General features: G+C 38.5%; 1 protein-coding gene across 1 annotated transcript in view; it reads left to right on the top strand.

The window, feature by feature from the left end:
- The window catches only part of LOC106133132 (uncharacterized), an 84119-nt gene that overhangs the window by 46054 nt on the left and 21479 nt on the right, over positions 1 to 16586 (top strand). The gene's annotated exons all lie outside the window — the stretch shown is intronic.

The following is a 16586-nucleotide window of genomic DNA, read 5'->3' as shown; positions in this document are numbered from 1 at the left end:
AGAGCCAACAGTCTTAAAAATACTGAATGGCCACGTTCAGCTATTTAGCTTAATGATAGAATTGAGATTGAAATAGTGACAGGTTGCTAACCCATCGCCGAAAAAAAGAATCTCAAGTTTGTAAGCCTATCCCTTAGTCGCCTTTTACGACATCCATGGGAAAGAGATGGAGTGATCCTATTCTTTTTTAACCACACGGCACATAATTTTTTCATCCACACTATTAAAAAAAGGGACAAGATTTGTATTTCCGAATATTTTTATGTTTTGTAACGAATAAACTCGGACACTAATGGACTGATTTTCACGGAATTCACATTCGCGAAGCCCCGCGCAAAAGCTAATGATTCATAAATTCAGTGTCCAACTATTAATGTGGCTTTGAAAAACATATCATTAAGGACCGGGTTTGACTGACTGACTGGAGGAAGTGCCTAACTCTTATTACACTACGCGAATTAAGACAGTCTGATTTTATCGAATGGTAGAATACTAGATCTAGTTCTTTAGGTTATTATAATATTCTAAGCGAAAAAGAACAAAAAACAAACGTTCCCGCGATATATTCTTTTTCTCATAATACTGGCCACCTTAGGTGGCTAGTTCTAACCGTTTTATTTATTGCACAGAGGTTGACTGACTATGAATTGACAGACAGAACTTCTCGATTCCAAAAATTATTTTCTCAAAATATAAGAAATTTTAATTTAATTTATATAGTAAACCATTAAAATAATAGTACATTAATGTATCGCGTGCAATTTGAACACGTCCGAGCTCAAACCGCAATCCTTGCGGTTGAAGACGATGCAACTGCGCTTGCGCAAGCAATCCTGCTATCTAAGAATTCTAAGTTATACAGTACTTGCTGTCGCAAACTACACGTATTAAGAAGTTGTAACACATTTATATAGTCTAAGTTAGGATAGTTGTGAAGTTTGACGTTGTTGAAGCAAATGCTGCAGTGCAGTTTGTTACCGCTTCTTCTGCACTGACGCTTTGGAAGCTCCGGTAAACTTGGTTGTAAGCAATTTATTTGACGTCAACCAAAGTTGTGAAACTCAAAGATATGACAACTATTAAGTTATAATATTGGAATAATCCTATCCTATTACGAGTATTATTATAAATGCAAAAGTTTGTAAGTATGTCAGTATAGATGTTTGTTACTTTTTTACGCAAAAATTACTGAACCGATTACGATGAAATTTAGTATGTAGGTTCTGAAGATCCAGAATAACATATAGGCTTTTTATCCCGGAGTTCCCGCGGCGGCCTCTAGAAAGGAATAAAATTTTTGAATTTTTGTCGTAGTGCCTCGATTCTCGGTCGAATAGTTAATGAATCAAATAAATAAATCAGGTTCAAATCCTACTGCGTATGTTTTCAATTGACAACAGCGGCTATATATGAATGACACTTTTTGAGTTGCATTTTTAATTGATTATTAACATACGCTCTTCATCATAATGAAACGTAATGAAATGAAATAAAACATAATGAAATAAACTTGGGATTCTTGTTGTTGGCGATGGCCTGGCAACTTGTCACTATTTGAATCTCAATTCTATATTAAGTCGGACAGCTGAATGTGGCACAAGATTATTGACTTTGTCTACCCCGCAAGGGATATAATTAGAGGAATACGTAACTAGTGCAATAGTATTTCTAGACTTAAGCCACGTTTGCGGTCAGCGGTCATATTCCGAAGGGAAATATTCAGTCGCGTATGACATCTCGAGTACCTACTATTTGTAATTGATATTATCTCATTGCAGAGTAATATTGAGTAACATGTACAAAAATATTGACGAATTTGTCGTGTGGTTGTCGGCACTTTGCAATAGGATATACACTCTATATCTTTTCCATGGATGTCGTTAAAGGCGACTAAGGGAAAGGCGTATAAACTAGAGATTCCTCTTGTATGCGATGGGATAGCAAGCTATCACCATTGAATCTCAATTCCATCATTATGAAGCCATACAGCTGAACGTGACTTTTAAGTATGTCCAATACTGTTGTATCTGTCTACCCCGCAAGGGATATAGATGTGATTAAATGTCGGTAAATATATTCGAAAATAACTCCACAGTGAGTAGCTAAGCTAGCCAAGTCAAACTAAAGTCCTATATGGTCAGATTCCTCTGCAAAGGTTGCGGAGGTCAGATGGTGTTATAACCTGCCTCATTCAGGCTTACCCTGAGCTCCTCTCCATCATGGTAAGGATGACCAAGACTAAAGCTAGGAGGAAGAAGAAGATAATTACGGCTTCAAATACACTTGTTCTAGTGTAGACTCTCAGTTCATTGACCACTATATATTTACCTCACAAACACAATATTGCTTTTACCAAGTGAAAGGTTTAATTGGACGCCGCTGGAGCCGCAACATGGCGTGCCCGTGCGCAAATGTTTTGGTCATGCGAACCGCGCGACCTCTGGTTGCAATTGCGTAAGATTCATGAAAGTGATTGGTAAGATTTTTTCCCAAATACATTCATTATTCATTAGAAAAGTAAGAAATATATAAGTATTTACTGTAGAAAATAGTATCGTTGAGTATATATTGGATGTTTATTAATATGATAAGTATTTATTATAAAATATAGTATCGTTGAGTTAGTATCTCGTCTGAAAGTATTCTGGAAATCCGTAAGGTCAGCCCGAGGAAAAACTATAACCAGAGAGCTGACTAGGATCAGATGCCAGGATGGTAGCGTTGTGAAAGGAGAAGAATGTGTGCTAAAGATATGGAAGGACTATTTTGAGAGTTTATTTGAAAAAAAGGAAGAAAATAAGAAAGAGTTCTGCTATAGCGAAGAAAAAGAGAATGAGATGGAAGGCGAAATTTAAATGTTTGAAATTGTGGAAGCACTTAAGAGTATGAAAGCGGGTAAGGCTGCCGGGTATGATAGAGTGTTCGGTCGAGATGCTTAAAGCAGGAAAAGGCGTCGTAGCTAGACAGTTGTACTGCCTTTTCAATTTGTGTTGGAGAAGCGGCCGAGTACCAAAAGATTGGTGTAAGGCTGTTATTGAATAGAATAGAATAGAATAGAATAGAATAGAATAGAATAGAATAGAATAGAATAGAATAGAATAGAATAGAATAGAATAGAATAGAATAGAATAGATTTATTTTCAAAATTGGATACAAGGTATCACTTATTGACGTCACATAACTTAAATCTAATTATAACTACTACCGCTTCCAAAGCGCATGTGTAGAAGAAGCGGCGGAACAAACTACACTGCAGCATTTTCATAGGACGTCAATTTACAAATATAGATCTCTTAAATCTAAATCGTGGACGAATGCACATTGTCTACATTAAAAAACATGTATGAATGTAGAACTGATTATGTCAATACGAATATTTCGTCAAATAAAATAAATATAAAATAAAATATGTACATACTGTACAAATTATGTCCAGATCATGTCAAAAATACACAAGCATTTAAGAGGCCATTATGTCCAGCTCGGGCCACACATGTTTATCATTAATATAATCATCCGTGCTGTAATAGGCTTTCCTACAAAGCTCAACTTTAATATACTGTTTGAATTTTCTATCATTCATTTCAAGAACACTTTTTGGTAATTTATTATAAAATCTTATACAATTAATAAGAAATGATTTCCCTACCTTAGCCAGCCAATGTGCTGGGATCGACAACTTGTAATTGTTCCGCAGTGATCTACTAGTACATTCACCTACTTTTTTGAAAGAGTCTAAGTTTTTCCTAACATGCATGATGTTATCGAATATGTATTGGGAGGGCAAAGTTAAAATATTTAGGTTTTTGAAAAAATCTCTAAGGGAATCTCTTTGTTTAAGACCGTAGATATATCGAATTGCCCTTTTTTGTAAAATGAAAATAGTTTGTATGTCTGCTGCTGATCCCCAAAGCAGTAGACCATATGACATTAAACTATGAAAATAACTAAAATATACTAGCTTAGCAGTTGCCACATCCGTCAAATGCCTAATACGACGAATAGCGTATGCTGCAGAACTAAGCCTTTTAGAAAGTTTTAAAATGTGAGCATGCCATTTCAAATTTGAATCTAATGTTATTCCTAAGAAAGTAGTACTATCAACAAAATCTAATCTTTTACTACTTATACTAATATCCACATTTGCCTGCCGCACATTGGGAAGTGTAAACTTAATGCATTGGGTCTTATTTGCATTTAACAGTAAGTTGTTGATTGTAAACCAGTTAGAGATGGCGGCTAAAGTGCTATTCACATCATCACAGATTTCGCTACGGCGGTTCATTTTAAAAATTAGTGACGTATCATCTGCAAACAACACGATGCCAGTCTGTTTCTCAATCATGCAAGGCAGGTCGTTGATATATATCAGAACGAGAAAAGGTCCCAAAATGGAACCTTGCGGTACCCCAATTTTTACCGTCGCTCCTTTCGATTTTGTATTATTTAAATCTACCGTCTGTAATCTATCACTAAGATATGATTTAATTAGTTCAACGGCAGCAGTATCGAACCCGTAATGAGCGAGCTTGAGCAGAAGAGTTCTATGATCTACGCAATCAAATGCTTTGGTCAGATCGCAAAACACTCCGATGGCATCCTGTGAGTCTTCCCATGCATTGAGAATATGAGTGACAAGAGCCACACCTGCATCTGTTGTACATTTCCCCTCAGTAAAGCCGTATTGCTGACTATGAAATAATTTATTAGACTTAAAGTAACGCTGCATTTGATTAAGCATGATTCTCTCGAACACCTTGCTCAAAATTGGTAAAATTGAGATTGGTCTATAATTACCAGGATCTGATTTTTCACCTTTCTTGAATAATGGAATTACTTTACTATACTTCATTAAATTTGGAAATATCCCTTGGTCAACACAATTATTGAATATATAAGCTAAGTCCCCAGCTATAATATTTATAATATGACATATCACAACTACCGACATACCCCAATAATCCTCAGACTTTTTCAGATTAAGTTCTTTAAAGGTATTAATAATGTCAGTAGGGTCAATATTTAAGAATTTAAATTTGGAACTGCAAATGCTGACATTATTTTTAAGTAGAATTTCAGCTTCATTGTGCCACTTTACAAAGGAAAAGGGTCACAACTGGACTGCAAAAATTATCGTGGTATAAGCCTGCTTAGCGTCGTCGGCAAATTGTATGCTAAGGTATTGATTAATAGAGTCAGGAATGAAACTGATGACAAAATATGGGATGCTCAAGCGGGATTTCGAAAGGGAATGGGATGTACTGATCAGGTCTTTTCTTTGCGGTGCATAGCCGAAAAGTTTTTGGCCAAGAGTCAAAAAGTCTATTGCACATTCGTGGATTTGGAAAAGGCCTATGACAGAGTTGAGAGGAATGAATTGTGGTCAGCACTTTCTATGCATGGGGTGAGCAGTCTCTTGATACGAGCACTGAAATCCTTATATGAGGATTCGAGTGCTTGTGTCAGGATAAACGGAGCGCACACTGAGTGGTTTAAGATTGAGAAAGGTGTTAGGCAGGGATGTGTTGCGTCACCGTGGCTGTTCAACCTATTTATGGATAGATGTTTGACAGATTTGAAAGAGTCTGAAAGTGGATTAAGGATGAATGAATTACTCGTCAAATGTCTGCTCTATGCCGACGATCAGGTTATACTGGCGTCATCAGCGGAGGAGTTACAGGAGATGGTAAACTGTATGCATGAAGCTTTAAAAGAGAAAGGAATGAAAGTGAACGTAAGTAAAACTAAAACACTGGTTTTTGAAATGGAGAAAGAAATGACAGCATGTAATATTTTGATTGGAGGAGAAAAAGTTGAGCAAGTGAAAGAGTTTGTATATCTAGGATCAAAGTTTACATCAGATGGCAAGTGTGATAGTGATATTGAAAGGAGAGTGAACGCGGGGAACATGGTGAATGGAGCTTTGCATGCCTTTATGAGCAGTCAGAAACTATCCAAAAACGCTCGACTGGCTGTGCACAGGGGCGTGTTGGTCCCGACATTAATGTATGGGAGTGAAAGTTGGGTATGGCAAAAGAAGCACGAAAGCAGAATAAATGCAGTGGAAATGAGAGCGTTAAGGAGTATGTTGGGTGTGAAATTGAGTGACCGGATAAGGAACAGCGTGATAAGGGAATGTTGTGATGTGAAAGAAGATGTAGTTACAGGAATAGAAAAGGGTATGTTGAGATGGTTCGGTCATGTGGAGAGGATGAATGAAAACAGGTTGACTAAGCAGATATACAAGGAGAGTGTGGAGGGAAAGGTCGGGGTGGGAAGACCTAGACGAACATATCTTGATCAAATTAAGGACGTCCTGGTGAAGGGTCAGGTCAAAAGTGCCCGAAACCGCCGAGCTTGCATGAAGAGAGTTATGAATGTGGATGAAGCAAAGGAAGTATGCAGGGATCGTGGCAAGTGGAAAGAGGTAGTCTCTGCCTACCCCTCCGGGAAAGAGGCGTGAGTTTATGTATGTATGTATGTATGTAGTATCTCGTAACATAAGTCTCGCTCGAGCTTACTTCGAGGATAACTCAATCTGTATAATTTATCCCTTATTAGTGACCCGCTACGGCATCACACGGAATTAAACATCTTGAATCACTATATCTATCAAAAACTGCATCAAAATCCGTTTTAAAGATCTAAGCATACATACATACGGACAGTCGCGGGAGGCGACTTTAAAAGATCACGGCTGGACGTCGTAAAAGATGACATGCGAGCCGATGGATTGAAGTCCGAGGACTCCGAAAACCGGACCAAGTGGAGAGAGAAAAGTCGGAAGGCGGACCCCGGGCCCCGAAACACTTCTGTGGAGGGTGCAACCGTGTGGTTCCCGGCCCCAATACAAAGAAGAATAGGACCACTCCATCTCTTTCCCATGGATGTCGTCAAAGGCGACTAAGGGATAGGTTTACAAACTTGGGATTCATTTTTAGGCGATGGGCTAGCAACCTGTCACTATTTGAATCTCAATTCTATCATTTAGCCAAATAGCTGAACGTGGCCATTCAGTCTTTTCAAGACTGTTGGCTCTGTCTACCCCGCAAGGGATTTAGACGTGGCCATATGTATGTATATGTATAAATGCAACCGGTAACACGCAGAGATGAGAGACTACAAAAAGCATCAACGCGTAGAGTATGCCTGATTTAGAAATAATTTATTAAAGATGACTTGATCAATCTTAGATTCAATAGTAAAATTGAGACAGTATTAATAAGTGATAAATTCGCATACAAATTTAAATTTAATAACCCTTAACACCTGCAGACAATATGTAGTATGAAGCCATAGCTAAATAGCGGCGTGAACTTTAACTTGCGCAATATTAGTGACCGGCGCAGGCGCAGCGGCCGTGGCGTCGCGAAGATGGCGGAAGGCTTAGGTGTGCCTGCAAATTTTACATACATAAAAAAAATAAAATCACGCCTCTTTCCCGGAGGGGTAGGCAGAGACTACCTCTTTCCACTTGCCACGATCTCTGCATACTTCTTTCGCTTCGTCCACATTCATAACTCTCTTCATACAAGCTCGGCGGTTTCGGGTACTTTTGACCTGACCCTTTACCAGGACGTCCTTAATTTGATCAAGATACGTTCGTCTAGGTCTTCCCACTCCGACCTTTCCCTCCACACTCTCCTTGTATATCTGCTTAGTCAACCTGCTTTCATTCATCCTCTCCACATGACCGAACCATCTTAACATACCCTTTTCTATTCCTGTAACTACATCTTCTTTCACATCACAACATTCCCTTATCACGCTGTTCCTTATCCTGTCACTCAATTTCACACCCATCATACTCCTTAACGCTCTCATTTCCACTGCATTTATTCTGCTTTCATGCTTCTTTTGCCATACCCAACTTTCACTCCCATACATTAATGTCGGGACCAACACGCCCCTGTGCACAGCCAGTCGAGCCTTTTTGGATAGTTTCTGACTGCTCATAAAGGCATGCAAAGCTCCATTCACCATGTTCCCCGCGTTCACTCTCCTTTCAATATCACTATCATACTTGCCATCTGATGTAAACTTTGATCCTAGATATACAAACTCTTTCACTTGCTCCACTTTTTCTCCTCCAATCAAAATATTACATGCTGTCATTTCTTTCTCCATTTCAAAAACCAGTGTTTTAGTTTTACTTACGTTCACTTTCATTCCTTTCTCTTTTAAAGCTTCATGCATACAGTTTACCATCTCCTGTAACTCCTCCGCTGATGACGCCAGTATAACCTGATCGTCGGCATAGAGCAGACATTTGACGAGTAACTCATTCATCCTTAATCCACTTTTAGACTCTTTCAAATCTGTCAAACAGCTATCCATAAATAGGTTGAACAGCCACGGTGACGCAACACATCCTTGCCTAACGCCTTTCTCAATCTTAAACCACTCAGTGTGCGCTCCGTTTATCCTGACACAAGCACTCGAATCCTCATATAAGGATTTCAGTGCTCGTATTAAGAGACTGCTCACCCCATGCATAGAAAGTGCTGACCACAATTCATTCCTCTCAACTCTGTCATAGGCCTTTTCCAGATCTACGAATGTGCAATAGACTTTTTGACTCTTGGCCAAAAACTTTTCGGCTATGCACCGCAAGGAAAAGACCTGATCAGTACATCCCATTCCCTTTCGAAATCCCGCTTGAGCATCCCATATTTTGTCATCAGTTTCATTCCTGACTCTATTAATCAATACCTTAGCATACAATTTGCCGACGACGCTAATCAGGCTTATACCACGATAATTTTTGCAGTCCAGCTGTGACCCTTTTCCTTTGTAAAGTGGCACGATAACAGCCTTACACCAATCTTTTGGTACTCGGCCGCTTCTCCAACACAAATTGAAAAGGCAGTACAACTGACTAGCTACTACGCCTTTTCCTGCTTTAAGCATCTCGACCGACACTCTATCACACCCAGCAGCCTTTCCCGCTTTCATACTCTTAAGTGCTTCCACAATTTCGAACATTTCAATTTCGCCTTCCATCTCATTCTCTTTTTCTTCGCTATAGCAGAAATCTTTCTTATTTCCTTCCTTTTTTTCAAATAAACTTTCAAAATAGTCCTTCCATATCTTTAGTACACATTCTTCTCCTTTCACAACGCTACCATCCTGGCATCTGATCCTAGTCAGCTCTCTGGTTATAGTATTTCCTCGGGCTGACCTTACGGATTTCCAGAATACTTTCAGATTTGACTGAAAGTCTTCTGATAGCCTTTTATCAAAATCCTCTTTATACTCTTCTTTCTTTCTAATCACAGCTTTCTTAACCAAATCTTTCATTTTCTTATATTCCTTACGTGCTTCATTCACATCTTCATCTATAACCTCTTGCATTCTTAAGTTAGCTTTTGCTGCTAACAAATCCAGCCATGCTTTCTTCTTTAATCGCACAAGTTCTTGCACATCTTTACTCATCCACGCATTTTTGTGATTTTTTCCTTTCCTTCTTCTACTTACACCACACACTTCAACAGCTACTTTCACAATTCTTTCTTTAAGTTCCTTCCATCCATCTTCAATATCGCTCATTTCATCTAAATCTTCAAATTCATCCTTCAGTCTATTAATATACTTCTTACCTACATCCATATCTTGCAAATTTTCCACTTTTACTCTTTCCAAAGCGCTGGTTTGCTCCCTTACCCTGTGCCGCCAGCGATTGAAGATACCCCTTATCCGGGATATCACCAGTAAATGGTCCGAGTCAATGCCAGCACCGCGATATGCACGGGTATCCAGCACTTTGTTCTTCAATCTTTCATCTACAATCACAAAGTCTATCATACTTTTTAAAATACCTTCCACTCTTGTGTAGGTGTGGATCTCTTTATGTTGAAACATTGAGTTCGACACAAAAAGATCCCACTCTAGACAAATTTCTAATACACTTCTTCCATTATCATTCACCTTTTCGTCACCAAACGCACCAAGCACCTTTTCATATCCATCACGCTTTACACCCACCCATCCATTAAAATCACCTAACATAATAATCTTCTCATTTGGCTTGGTAACTTTCAATACTTCTCTTACACTATTCCAGAACTCCTCGTTTTCGCTTTTTGCTGATGTTGTACCCCTCGAACCCACATCCCAAGGTGCATAAACACCTAGAACGAAGATCCGAGTGATTCCAACTTTCAGCCTAATCCATAGAAGACGAGGGCTGACACACTCATACTCATTCACGCACTCAGCCATTCGTGCAGAAAGAATTAGACCGACCCCTTGACAGCCTCGGCTGGTACTGGAAATTCCAGACCAATACGCCGTGTAAGGGCCGTGCTGCGTCGCGTCGCATCCTTTCCGCTTCGTTTCATTCACGCACAACACATCCAAACGTCTTTCATCCATCATCTGGCATACTTCCTCAATCTTATCCTTCATTCCTCCTCTTACATTCATCGTCGCAAAGCGGCTTTCAGCAGACCGCATACCGCTCCCGCCGGGAACGAGACGTGATGGGGTGCGGACACCATCGCCGCCATTTCTATGCTTTTTAAGGTTCATAATGCGATTCCCACGAGACGCTAGGGAAAAATTTTGTCCGCCCCAGCAGAGCCCCGCATGCCAGGGTAAGGCTAGCCATTACCTGGGGGTCGCCCAACCCCATGGCGGAAGTGGCACGCTCGAGACTAGGCTCGCCCCTAGCCATGCATCCATCGGCGCGGCAGACCTTAGATTGGCAGGGATTTACATTAAAGAGGAATCCCAAGTCTATCCCTTAGTCGGCTCTTACGACATCCGTGGGAAAGAGATGGAGTGGTCCTATTCTTTTGTAATGGTGCCGGGAACCACACGGCACCAAATTTTTATGAGAGAATATAAAAAAATAGTGACAGGTTGCTAGCCCATCGCCTAAAAGAAGAATCTCAAGTTTATAAGTTTATCCCTTGTACAACCAATAGGACCACTCCGTCTCGTTCCCATGTATTTTTCACATACATATGTATATTGCGTTTTATTTGTAGATCTTACCCGTTCGACTACGACGCTCTTACACGAATAATTACAGGTTAATATATCAGCAGTTTATTGCTGTAAGCAAAGTGTAAACACAATCATTTCATAATATCCTCCAATCACTTCACTGTAACGTCCTGAAGCCCGCATTGAACCAGGCACTAATAGCGTTGCTACACTGATTTGTGAAATATGGTCGGTTACAGCAATGCACGGGTTACGGACGTACGGACAGGAAGACAAATTTAACATACATACATAAATATAATCACGTCTATATACCTTGCGGGGTAGACAGAGCCAACAGTCTTGAAAAGACTGATAGGCCACATTGAGCTGTTTGGCTTAATGTTAGAATTGGGATTCAAATAGTGACAGGTTGCTAGCCCGTCGCTTAAAAGAAGAATTCCAAGTTTATAAGCCTATCCCTTAGTCGCCTTTTACAACAATTATGGGAACGAGATGGAGTGGTCCTATTCTTTTTTTTTATTGGTGCCGGGACCCACACGGCAAAAATTTCACATACAGTACATACTTATATATATCCACGACTCTTTCCCGGAGGGGAAGGCAGACACTATATATGTACATAGTTCCAATTGCCACGATCCCTGCATACTTTTTTTGTTTTATCCTCATTATTTTTATGCAAGCTCGTAAATTATTCATAAATTCATTGTTTTACTAACCTCAATTGTCAAAAAAAAACCAATTGATTTTGCTTGAATTACCTATGTTTTTAAATTATCGCTCCAAACTCTAATCGCCCGATATTCTAATCTGTGGCAATTTCCTAAAACCTCATATCATATTTAGATCCTTGGCATTTACATGCAAGGGTATCTTTTTGTTTAAAATTTACATTGTATCTGATAGAACTAATAAACATGATAATTTGAGTTAACATTATGTCTTATTTTTATAGCCATCCCCGGGCTGTGAACGATAGTAATCATTTGTAAACTAGTTCAAAGTTACGCAAACCACGTTTAGTTTTCGAAAACTTTATGTTATCGACATTCAAATGAGCATGATTTAGATCTATGATACTTTGATATTTGTTTACCAGTATCTGGTATTACACACATTCCATTCATAGGGATGTGTTTAATATCACATAATCGATACAAATAAAATAGACAACAAGATTAACTAAATAAAATAAGACTAAACTATCGGGAATGATCTGAAATTCACAAGGCGGATTGGTACTCATACATACAATAATCATGTCTATATCTATTACGGGGTAGATAGAGCCAATAGTCTCACAAAGACTGAAATGCCACGTTCAGCTGTATGACTTAATGATGGACTTGAGATTCAAATTGTGACTTATCCATCAGCTAGACTATCGCCTACAAGAAGACTCCCAAGTTTATTAGCCTTTCCGATCATTAATTCTTTTCAGACAATATTTAATAATAAAAACGTTATGAGAAATATTTAATGATGAAAGATAGTCTGTATTCGAATAACCATCACTAGAAGTAAAGCGTCGTCGCAATTTTGCACTTAGATTATTTATCTGTGCGCCTGCGCAAGGGTCGGCCCTTTCACCTGCACTTGCCTGCTTAGAATGTTCGCGAGTCTAGACCGCACTTGTCTACCGGCCTTGACGTAGCCTATGGTACTATGAAGTGGTTCATTGAGACGTTGCAAAACCATAGATTATAGATCTATATTTACTATGGCGACATCTTAACGCCACAATAGCGAAATATCTTACATTTCTCGACCGAGTTTCAGTCGTCTGTCGCGCGGTTCCCCAGGCGTAGAGTAAGCCTAGCGGAAGATTATCCCTTGATGGTGATTGAGCCTAAAACATCCCGCTCCCGCTACAAAATGATATGATAGGCAGTCCAAATAATTATACTTAATCCGTATTTTATGTTTATCAGACCTCGGGTAAAACTGAATTTTAATAAATCCGAAAAAGAGAAATAAGTTGTTCTATAACGTTTTCGTTCTTATCATTACATTATTCTCTTTTTTCATGACTTTAGACTCTAAATTTTCCATTTTATGACTCCGTTCCTAGTCATTAAATTTAGCATACTCATGCATTTTAATAATTAACACGAGGCATTTCAAACTAAATGGCTGCTAAACGCTTACTTACGCAAGGTCTAATCAACTTGATTGATTTAACTTAAGCGGGTTTACACAACACTGTTTTAAGCCTGCATATTAGAGACCTTTACGGTGAGGAAAAACGTCAAGGAAACGTGCACATTCAGTTGCTTGAATGTGCATATTAATCCAAGCCGGGTTAGGTCTCCCACACCTAGGTTTCTCTTCAGGACATACATACGATTGACTAGCAACCTGTCACTATTTGAATCTCAATTTCATCATTAAGCCAATCAGCTATACGTGGCCTATTAGAATTTTCAAGACAGTTGGCTCTGTCTACCCCGCAAGGGATATAGACGTGATGATATGTATGCACGTTTGTTCAACCAATAAATAAATATTCAACCAATGCCTCAGATTTAAAAATGGCGGACAAAGTAGAAACATTATCTTCTTTTTAATTCTAACGACAACTGAAAACTGCATTACATCACTTTTCTACTCATATAGTGGCATATTTTATACTAGCTGTGCCCGCGACTTCGTCTGCGTGGCATTGTTATTTTGGGCAGCCCTCGAGGATAAATAATAATCCCCAAATTTTTTTCACATTTTCCATTATTTCCTCGCTCCTAATAGTTGCAGCGTGATATACCCTAAAGTCTTCTTCGATAAACGGTCTATTCAACGCAAAAAGCTTTTTCAATTCGAACCAGTAGTTCCTGAGATTAGCGCGTTCAAACAAACAAACAAACTCTTCAGGTTTATTTTATTAATATTAGTATTAGTATAGATTTTTGTTGACAAGGTAAATTGACAACTCAGTTATGACCCCGTCAAAATACTATCGCAATTAAATCAGCTGATCGACAATTTCCGACAACTTTTATTAGAGACCGACAGACAACACTTTGCATACCTGAATATATTAATATCTAAGAACAGATCCTTATCAATTTGAAATAGTTGATCTCGTAAATTGTTCTCCGTTGGATGGACCGTTAGACGTTTCATTAAAAAGGTTTATAGTAGTTTGATTTCACTAGTCGTTTCTGGGCTTTAGCTATAGCCCGCGACTTCGTCCGCTACGAAACCTGACCCCCTTACAGGAGTGCTTCGATCTGTTTATACCTTACAGAACAAGAAGTGGGGAAAGTAATTAATTACATACATACAAATGGTCACGTCTATCTCCCTTGCGGGGTAGATAGAGCCAACAGTCTTGAAAAGTCTGAATGGCCACGTTCAGCTCTTTGGCTTAACGATAGAATTGAATTCAACAAGTGATAGGTTGCTAGCCCAACGCATAAAAAAAGAATCCCAAGCTTAGCCTATCCCTTAGTTGCCTTTTACGACATCCATGGGAAAGAGATGGATTGGTCCTATTCTATTTTGTATTGGTGCCGGGAACCACGCGGTAAATAATTAATTACTAATTAAAAAATTTAAATAAGGGCAATAATTTTCCGTAATGCGTTGTACCCTGTAATAAATGAATTATGCACTCCTTTGCAACAAATTTTGGAGATATGATAATTCAACACAAACATAGGAATCACGCCTCTTTCCCGGAGGGGTAGGCAGATCTTTTCATGCTCCGTCACACTTCTTTCGCTTTATAAATTCATAATAATCTGTGCAATTTGTCCCGTAAATATTTATTTTATTTATTCATCCGCATTTATCACTCACTTCGCGCAATCTCCTCATTATTATTCATTCATCTAATATCATTCACTCATCACAAACGCTCGTTCGTTCTGCTTCAGTCAGAATTTATGCAAACAATAATTTATCGCCCTATAATTCTTATAAATGAACACCATTTATTATTTGTCGAATCGATCACATGTCAAAATGTGTTGTAACATTATGTATGAAATGTAAGTCACACGTAATTACAGTTCATTTGACAGAGCAAGGTCGTTGCACTGGTTAATAGCTATCATAACTCATAATTACAATGGATTAGTATATACCTATTTATAGTGCCTTGTGGTTCCCGCAACTTAAGAATAGGACCACTCCATCTTTTACCTGACTAAGGGATATAAACTTGGGATACTTGTTTTTGGTGATGGGCTAAAACAAGTATCCCAAGATGGGCAACCTGTCACTATATGAATATATCAATTCTATCATCAAGCCAAAAAGCTGAACGAGGCGTTTTTCAAGATTGTTGGCTTTGTCTATCCCGCAAGGGATATAGCCGTGACTATATGTCATAATCATTTATGACATATTTGGAAGAGCTTGACTTCAGCATTTTTTTATTTGGAAATTTATTGCTTTACTGTTCATTAACCTAATAGATAAAGAAAATAGATAGAATAACTTTTATTGCACATAAATTATAACAAAATTCCTAAACATATATGCTAAGGTCATGTACAGAAGACGGCCTTATCGCATTCTGCAATCCCTTCCAGGCAACTACGTTCTAACTAACCAAGTACTTTAGGCTTAAATTTTTTTCGATAGAATTTATATTATAGATTATATATTTATAGATAGAAACAAAGCGGTTTCAGCTGATCGCTTAATGTAATAAAAAATCATTTTTTTCAATATTCAATGATCAATTGAACGAAAACTTTTGAGACGGTCTTTAACTAAATAAAGATTTACGAGTACATTTTAAAATTATACCCCAAAATCGGATTGTATACTAGCCGATTAAGTTGCGCCGGCGCCTCGTTTCGTTCGCTTTTTATTCGTTTTATAACAAAGTGGACATCGGTGAAAGTGACGATACAAGATAGCAGCGAGCTGGTGACATATTGAACTATGTTTGTGAAACAAATAACAAAACACTATAACTTTCTATACAATCACTATTTTAATCCAAAAGTTTACAAAGAGGAGAGATTTATTTCCCCGATTTTCAATTTGTGTTTTTAACTTGTCACATACATGGTCACGTCTATATCCCTTGCGGGGTAGACAGAGCCAACAATCCTGAAAATACTTGGGCACGTTCGGCTGTTCCGCTTGCTACGCTTCGAAAGTGTCAGCGCAGAATAAGCGGTAACAAACTACGCACTGCAGCATTTTCTTCAATAACGTCAACAATTATCCAAACTTAAAATTAGAACAGAAATGTGGAGGTAAGAGTACATTGTTATTAATTTAATGAAATTTAAATAACTCTTTTTAACAAAGACTTATCCTATTTCTGAAATTACCCACAGGGGCGAAGCATTCATCAATAAAAAGATACTCTGCCTGTCTTTTGTTATATTATGTCTAAACCAATGAATGGCACCTGAGAAAGTCACTCAGTTTCTTGTGGTTAATTCGAGGCAATTTCATCATGCCTTATACAGAGGGCGTGGTGATCGCTCGGAGGTCGATCAGGGTTCCGTAAATGGCGTGGACCATGACTGTGTATTTCCACTTTCACTCGTGAGGAAGATATCAAACATACATACATATGGTCACGTCTATATCCCTTGTGGGCTAGACAGAGCCAACAGTCTTGAAAAGACTGAATGGCCACGTTCAGCTATTTGGCTTAATGATAAAAT

Source organism: Amyelois transitella, chromosome 12 (assembly GCF_032362555.1).
Source record: "Amyelois transitella isolate CPQ chromosome 12, ilAmyTran1.1, whole genome shotgun sequence".
Classification (NCBI taxonomy): domain Eukaryota; kingdom Metazoa; phylum Arthropoda; class Insecta; order Lepidoptera; family Pyralidae; genus Amyelois; species Amyelois transitella.
Note: the sequence above shows the minus strand (reverse complement) of the source record. Positions and strands in the feature narration are given on the sequence as shown.